This window comes from Pan paniscus, chromosome 3, assembly GCF_029289425.2.
Source record: "Pan paniscus chromosome 3, NHGRI_mPanPan1-v2.0_pri, whole genome shotgun sequence".
Taxonomy (NCBI): Eukaryota; Metazoa; Chordata; class Mammalia; order Primates; family Hominidae; genus Pan; species Pan paniscus.
The window spans coordinates 94,201,334-94,208,396 of NC_073252.2; the positions used below are offsets into that span (position 1 = coordinate 94,201,334).

The following is a 7,063-nucleotide window of genomic DNA, read 5'->3' on the forward strand; positions in this document are numbered from 1 at the left end:
CCAAATCTCATCATTTCAATTATCTTTGATTTTTGAAATATATATGCTATAATGAATATATTAAATCAAAAATATTTGGCCAGGCAAAGAAAGATAAATACAGCATGTTCTCACTCATATGTGGAATCTAAAAAAGTTAATCTCAAAGAAGCAGAGAATAGAATAGCGGTTACTAGAGGCTGGTAAATGGAGAGGGAGAGACAAAAGTTCGTTAAAGAATAAAAAAGTAGCTAGGCGCGGTGGCTCATGCCTGTAATCCCAGCACTTTGGGAGGCCGAGGCTGGTGGATCACGAGGTCAGGAGATCAAGACCATCCTCGCTAACACGGTGAAATCACGTCTCTACTAAAAATAGAAAAACATTAGCCGGGCCCAGTGGTGGCAGGCACCTGTAGTCCCAGCTACTCGGGAGGCTGAGGCCGGAGAATGGCGTGAACCCAGGAGGCGGAGCTTGCAGTGAGCCGAGTTCACGCCACTGCACTGCAGCCTGGGCGACAGAGCGAGACTCTGTCTCAAAATAAATAAATAAATTTAAAAAAATAAAAAAGTACAGGTAGGTAGGAATCAGTTCTAATTTTCTATAGCACTATATGATTATAATTCACGAAAATTTATTGCAGATTTTCAAATAACTAAAAGAGCAGATTTTGAATGTTCCCAAAACAAATAATAAATATTTGAAGTGACAGATATGCTAATTACTCTAATTAAATCATTACACAGTGTATACATGTATGGAAAGATCACACTGTACCCCATACATATGTAGAATTATTATGTGTCAATTAAAAAATAAAAAGAAGTAAACATTTAGAAGTATTTATAAAAAGAAGGGGCACTTTTGTTGAAAGTTTGCATATTCATTTTCTAGCAATTTCCAATCATGTTGCAGCAGAGTTGTATAAATATTTGCTTCACAAATGGAAATGGAATCCTGTACTTTTTAATCGAATCATCTATATATTTCTGGAGGGGGGGGGCGGGAAAAGTCATAGCCCTTATAACTCAAAACTTTTCATAAGTCAAACCTTTTCCTCCTATAAAAATGTAACTTATCAAAGATTCAACAAATAGTTACTGTATCTATGACGTGCCCGACACTCTTCTAATTTTTAGGGTATATTCTATAAAATTTCTGAAGTGAAGAGACACATTAATATTATAAAATGAAAATGGGCTTTTTGGGTAGATTTTAAAAGTTATTTTATGTTTACTTATGTGCTGACAACAAAATTAAATATAATTAGTTTATATATTATATATCTGAGTTATATATAAATACTGTTAAATATATAATTTGCAAGACACTCTTTCTGTGTATGTGACATAGTCATTTTTATGATAATACCCTTGTCCTGGAAACAAAATGGGCGAATTACTTAAATAGCTTTTTCTTCATATACTTCAAGAAATAAAGACTGCTTATTACTACAGTTTGTGTGTAGAATTATAAAGATGGAACAGCTCAAAAAGGACACAGAAGAGCTGCAGCATATATTGTGCTTATTTAGTCCCATGTTTGCCTTCCAAAATAAATTAAATATATGGGATTATCTGGAAACAACGTCTAGGGAAGATCTTTAGGGGAAACACGTAGGGCATGAGCTACCAAAATGGCTGCCTGGTTGCTAAGGAAGAGGCTCCCAGAAAAGTGCAGTGGAAACTTTCCCATCCTTTGCTCTGAGATGCCTAATTCAGATCTCTGCTGACATGCCTAATGGCATTTAGGTCTGTGACAAATCTGATTTATTTGGGTGTTCTTCCTCTGCTTCCATAAAGGAACTGCTGATGTGGTGACATATTAGTCATCGCGCCTCTAGAGCAGTTTCTTCTGCTGGTAGCGGAACCTCTGTTGAGCAGGACTATAAATTTCTTTCAGAGCCAATGTCATGTTGCTGTTGTGCGTGAAGACTCTGTTAGGTCCTCTGTCAAGCAAATCCCCCGACATCCATTTTCTTGAAGTCAAGATATCTGGCTAGACAACAATTTAGTTAATTAAGAAGAACGTTTCATAAAATGCTGATTGAGTGTGAGAGGAGGAGTTTGCGATGTGTGAGGAAACAGTGGGGCTTGCAATTTTATAATTTAAGTAAAATTAGAATTGAAATGTATCATTAAGTATTATTGCCTCTAATAACATCTAAAGCAGTGTTCTGTTCTTTTCTCCTTTAAAATCTAATTATTGTACAACTAAAACTCCCTTCTTTGTAATAACACTTTTCTTAAGTGTTATTTGTGGAGGTATTTTCTTTCACAATCAGAGAGTCTAGAAGTTGCCTTTAGACCACTAGACCACTGGGGGTTAAACTGCCAATCACTATTTTTTTTTTTTTTTAAACTGAGCCTCATCGTTCATTTTTCCTCATACCATTAACTGAGCTTTATCTTCCACTGCATTCCTACTGTGCTTGCTTGCGTCAGCTCCATAGAACACTTTCCTTTTTTTTTCTTTTTTTCTCCTTTCCCCTCAGACTAATGAAAATTTTATTGTCAATGTTTCTCTTTATTTGGTAATATTTTAAACTGAAATATTAAAAATAATATTAACACCAGAGTAAACAGTTTCCTTTGCTTTTTCCTGTCATCGGGTAGACTTTAGTACACAGTACACATAATTATGGTCACCATTAAATTCACATATTTTAGAAATAGTAAGCTTTGCATTACTTTCCTTTTTTCTCATACTCAACTTTTAATTATTTTTCTTTTAATTGGATTTTTAAATGAAAGTACATTTAAAATTGAGGAGGTTGTCTCAGTGGTGTGAAAAGTTCAGTGTGTTCTCTTCTTTTTTCACTGAAAGTCTGTCTAAATTTTTTTGTAATGGAAAATTTTGAGGCATACTGAAGCTCATGTTTTCTTTATCATGGCAAATATCCATTAAGTATGAATATTCAAGAAAATTATCTTGTATCATCTTTCATATTTAATTGAATCATACATATTTCCTTTTGGCTAATAACTATCAATATTATTTTATTCATATTGTGTAATGAAGCTATATTTGAATATCTTAGTTTTATGGAAACTTTTAAAATGAGAAAATAAAATAATGCTATTCTATTTTGGAGTATTTCTCTCTAATACGATGCTAGTAATTTGTTCTTATGTGTGAACAGGACTGCAAAGCATGTATTAGGGTACCTGACATATAATAAATACCAAATATATTTTAGGAGCTAACAAAAAGTATTTTGTTAATAAAGATGTCTTCATTAGCAATTATCATTACCTTGATTCTTCCAATCAGTAATGTACATCTTCTTCTAGCCCCACATGGGCTTTAGTATGACTTACCCAAACAGGAATGAATAGCTTTCTCTCAGGTGCCATGCTGTAAGCTACAGAACTTAGCTGGTCTTTCTGCTTTCATCCAAGGTTAGCAATTATAATTATACACTTAGTCAAGCTGATTCCTAAGCATCCTCTGAAATGGAGACAACCTGCTCAATTTTAAATGTACTTTCATTTACAAATCCAGTTGAAAGAAAAATAATTAAAAATTGAATGTGAGGGAAAAGGAAAGTAATGCAAAATCTAGTCATACTTGGCTAAATTATTTGCCACTGACTTTCTAATAAAAACAAAAGGGATTATTTGAAAACAATAAAACCCATGTTATGCAATGAAGTATGTACAGTTTAAAAATCTGTGGAGTGATAATTCCTGCTGTACAGCCTCCTTGGTTGGATTTGGTATTGTCTGAATTTTTTTTTTAAAAAGATTGCCATTGTAGTAGATATGTAGTGGTATTTCCTTGTGGTTTTAATTTGCATTTTATAATGAACTAATGATGTTGAGTCTTTTTTGTATGCTTATTTCCCATCCTATATCTTCTTTGGTGAAGCGTCTGTTTATATAATTTTCCCACTTTTTAACTGGGTCATTGATTTTCTTATTGAAGAGGTTCAAGTATTATTTATGTATTCTGAATATGTCATTTGTAAAAATTTTCTTTTTCTATTCTTTTTTTTTCTTTGTAAATATGGAATGCTTCACGAATTTGCGTGCCATCCTTGCGCAGGGGCCATGCTAATCTTCTCTGTAGCGTTCCAATTTTAGTATATGTGCTGCTGAAGCGAGTACTCATTTGTAAAAATTTTCTTCCCATCCATGAATTGTGGTTTTATTCTCTTAAGAGTGTCATTTGCATAGAAAAATGTTTTAATTTGATAAAGTATAAATTTTTACTTTATGGTCATATTTTTGCTGTTGTATGTAAAAATTTATCAACAAGCCTAAGATCAAATAGATTTTTCTTGAGTATTTTATAGATGATTTGTAGTTTCATTTCTTACCTTTATGCTATGATTTATTGATCCATTTTGAGTTAAGTTTTGTATAAGTTGGGAGATATGAGTCAGGACTCTTTTTTTTAATATGAGTGCCCAAATGTCTTAGTACTATTTGTTACAGAGGCTATCTTTTCTTCACTGATTTGATTTTCCAACTTTGTCAAAAGTTAATTGATTATATTTGCATGGGTCAATTTCTGGACTCTATTATGTTTCATTGACTTTTCTATCCTCATAGGTCTTAAAATTATTTAGTGAGATTTTTCTAACTTTGTTCTTTTCTCAGAATTATCTTGACTATTCTAGTTAGTTTGATCTTCCATAAGGATTTTAAAATAAGCTTGCCTATGTCTATAAAATGCATGCTTAGATTTTGAATGGAATTTTTTCAATCTATATGTTACATTGGGAAAAATTGTCATCTTAGCAAAATTGAGTTTTCCAATCCATAAACATTGTATATCTTTCCATTTTGTTAGAGCTTTTATTTCTTTCATCAGTGTTTTGTACTTTCTAGCATACATATCCTGCGCACATTTTTCTTTGTTAGTGGAAATGGTAAATGGTACAGATACTTTGGAAAACACTTCGGCAGTTTCATATAAAGTTAAATATCCATTTGCTACACAACCAGCAGTCCTATTCCTACTTATTCATCCAATGAATTAAAAACTTATTAGACTTTCCTACATAAACTTGTATGGGAATGTGTTACAGCAGCTTTGTTCATGATTACACCAAATTGGAAGCAACCAAGATGTTGTTGGATTAAAAGAAAAACAACCAGGTACATTTATACTATGCAATACTACTTAGTAATTAAAGGAAAAAGGAAATGAAAGACCCTATTCACTCAATCTGAAGGAATTGCTAAGTGAAAAACACCAGACTGCAAAGACCACTACTGTATGATTGTCTTTATTTTATCCTCGGAAAAGATAAAACTATAGGAACAGAAAATACATCACTAATTGTCAGAGTTTGGTGTGAGAGGAAGGTTTGACTACATACAGTCAACCCAAGTAAATGTTTAGCGTGATGGAATTGTGCTTTGAGAAACTTCAGTGGAAATTTAACTATATACATTTATCAAACTCGAAACTGGACACCACAAAATGAGAACTTTAATGTATGCAAATTTTAAGAAAATCAACCAGGGCGTTGGAGGATTCCAGCATGTAATACAGACTATAACTGGAAATGTATGACATAATCTCACCAAAGAGATGGGGGGAAAGGAACTGACATAAGTATCTTTGGAAACAGTGTTTGACTAGATACTACAAGGCCACAGACAAGCATCACCATACATAATAAGCAGTGTACTCAGCTAATAAATTTAATTTTCACAGGTCTATGAATTAGCAATTCTAAAACAATTTTACATGTATTTAGATTTGAACAAATACATAAATAAACTATAGATAATGGGATTCAAGTTTCTCATTGTCAGAGGTAGATTTTAAAATAAGTAAGCAGGGGAAGGGTAGGATAAACTTTGTGGTGATGAATTAAAATTGGAGATAATACTATGAATGTATGTTTCTTTTAACATAGATGCTGATAGGTAAAATATGTAAATAAATATAAACGTATGTGTATACTTCTGTAGTATACATACATATGCTTCCTAACTCTCTCTATTAAAAGGGCCTAGAAGCAGTGAAACTTCAATAACAAACAGCATACCTAGTCCCTGGATCTAAGATTTTAAATAACAGTCTCTAATAAAAGAAAATGGGGGTTCCTGGAGAATAGCTAATTCTGTGAACTAATCAGGGAAAATACATGATTAACCTAAAACATTTTTCAGTGCCATTAAATAGAAAGTTTAAAATAATTTTTAAATTAAAACTCTTTTTAAAGAGAATGTAGCAGTCAATTTGAGATAATATTCAATAGCCAAAGCTGAAGCAATTTGAGAAAAAACACTCACCAATGATAATAATAGATTATAACCTAAGAATATCCATGAATTCATATTGATATTAAATGAATGATTGAATAAATACATGAGGGAAAGGAACAAGTATTTCTTTCATAATTCTAAATAGTGAATGTAGAAACAATGACAGAAATAGAAAATTAAACAGGAATTCTGTAATTAAAGGATAAAAAGAAGAGAGCATATTTGGAATACTCAAAGTATGTCCTGAAAATAATTACTGTGGTAGTTTTAACATTTGACCACAAGTTTTTGACTCCTTCTTTCGGGAAGTAGATTTTAATTCCCCTCTCTTTGTCTGGGACCTGGTCTTAGTGACTCACTTCTGACCAATAAAGTATAGAAAGGCAAAATCAGTAGTAACTTTACCATGGTGAAACCTGGCAAACACCACCGGAACCAAGCAACCAAAGCTAAACCACCAGGAATAAGTAATGTTGGTAAGATGTACCCCTGATGGGAAGGGCAGGACACCCCTGTGGTATTATTTCTCCAAATCTGTCCTATCAATCTAATCTTGAGAAACATTCTATTAATGCACACTGAGTAATATTCTGTAAAATACCTAAAAATTACCCATCAAAAGTGTCAAGGTTATAAAAAATATGGAACTGCTGAGAAACTATCACAGAATGGAAGAGACGAAGGAGACATGAATCATTATAAATAAGAATAAATTTCCTGGAGCAGAAAATTAATGTAAGTGAAAACATTGTAGGATCTGAATAAACTCTGAGTTTGATGACTATTTTTTGCACTAATGTTAGTTTACTAATTTTGATGACCACGCCAGGGTTGTATGAGATGTTATTATCAGGGGAAAC

General features: G+C 32.6%; 1 non-coding gene across 1 annotated transcript; it reads right to left on the reverse strand.

The window, feature by feature from the left end:
• Positions 1 to 3,978: 3,978 nt before the first annotated feature.
• On the reverse strand, positions 3,979 to 4,085 carry LOC112439790 (U6 spliceosomal RNA). The gene has a single exon (XR_003028010.1). It is a non-coding gene; the product is annotated as a U6 spliceosomal RNA (small nuclear RNA).
• Positions 4,086 to 7,063: the final 2,978 nt, after the last annotated feature.